This window comes from Ixodes scapularis, unplaced genomic scaffold (genome assembly GCF_016920785.2).
Source record: "Ixodes scapularis isolate PalLabHiFi unplaced genomic scaffold, ASM1692078v2 ptg002371l_1__unscaffolded, whole genome shotgun sequence".
NCBI lineage: Eukaryota > Metazoa > Arthropoda > Arachnida > Ixodida > Ixodidae > Ixodes > Ixodes scapularis.
The window spans coordinates 223,614-224,503 of NW_024610243.1; positions in this window are offsets into that span (position 1 = coordinate 223,614).

Here is an 890-nt window from a genome sequence, read left to right on the forward strand (position 1 = left end):
ACGACGAACGAGTAGAAAACGTGTCGTCAGCACGCTGGAAAACCGCAGCAAAGGCTAGCAAAAACGGCAAATCGTATCCCAAGCGAGTGAGGCCCGGTGGCTTCACTTGCGGGAGCGGCAAGCGCGATCCAGCAATTGTCATTGAGATCAGTGCTACATACAGTCGGCGAGTATGTAGGCTCCCTAGCTCGTATCAGAGCCGTCCAATACGGCTCTGGCTTGTATGGAAACGCAGCGACGCCACCGGTCTGCAAACAACACGGCGCCGTTTCGCACGGGAGACAAGAGATGGCGCAAGCGGTCACGACGCCTAAAGTCCCTCTATACTGGGACCTTACGACGCCAACTGCCGCCAACGAACGAGCAGACGACGCCGAGAGCCGGCCCTTTTGCAGACAAGGAACTGCAGTTCCTTGCTGTTACCTCGCCTGTCTTTTTTGTTTCTGCGACTGTCGCCGCCTGCGGAACGCGCGCCGCTTTAGGGTCGAAAAGATCGTCTGCTAAAAAGGCCTGCTCTCGGCGCCGTCTGCTCGTTCGTTGGCGGCGTTTGTTGCGCCATCTCTTGTCTCCCGCGCGAAACGGCGCCGTGTTGTTTGCAGACCGGTGGCGTCGCTGCGTTTCCATAGGAGCTAAGCCTTTTTCTTTCTTTACTTTTTCCTCAGGTAAGCTCGCTCTTCTCAAATCTTTAAAAAAAAAAAAAAAGCACCATCTGTGGGCAACGTTGACACATGCAAAGGAAAAAAACATTTTTTTAAACAGCTTATAAGAAAAAGGATATCATAAAACAATTTTACAACCAAGAAAAAAAAAATGTAGAGCTATATTTACGGCGCTATTCGAATTTGTAGTTGGCGCCGGCGGGCGCCGCGGAAAAGTGGCCCTTGACGGGC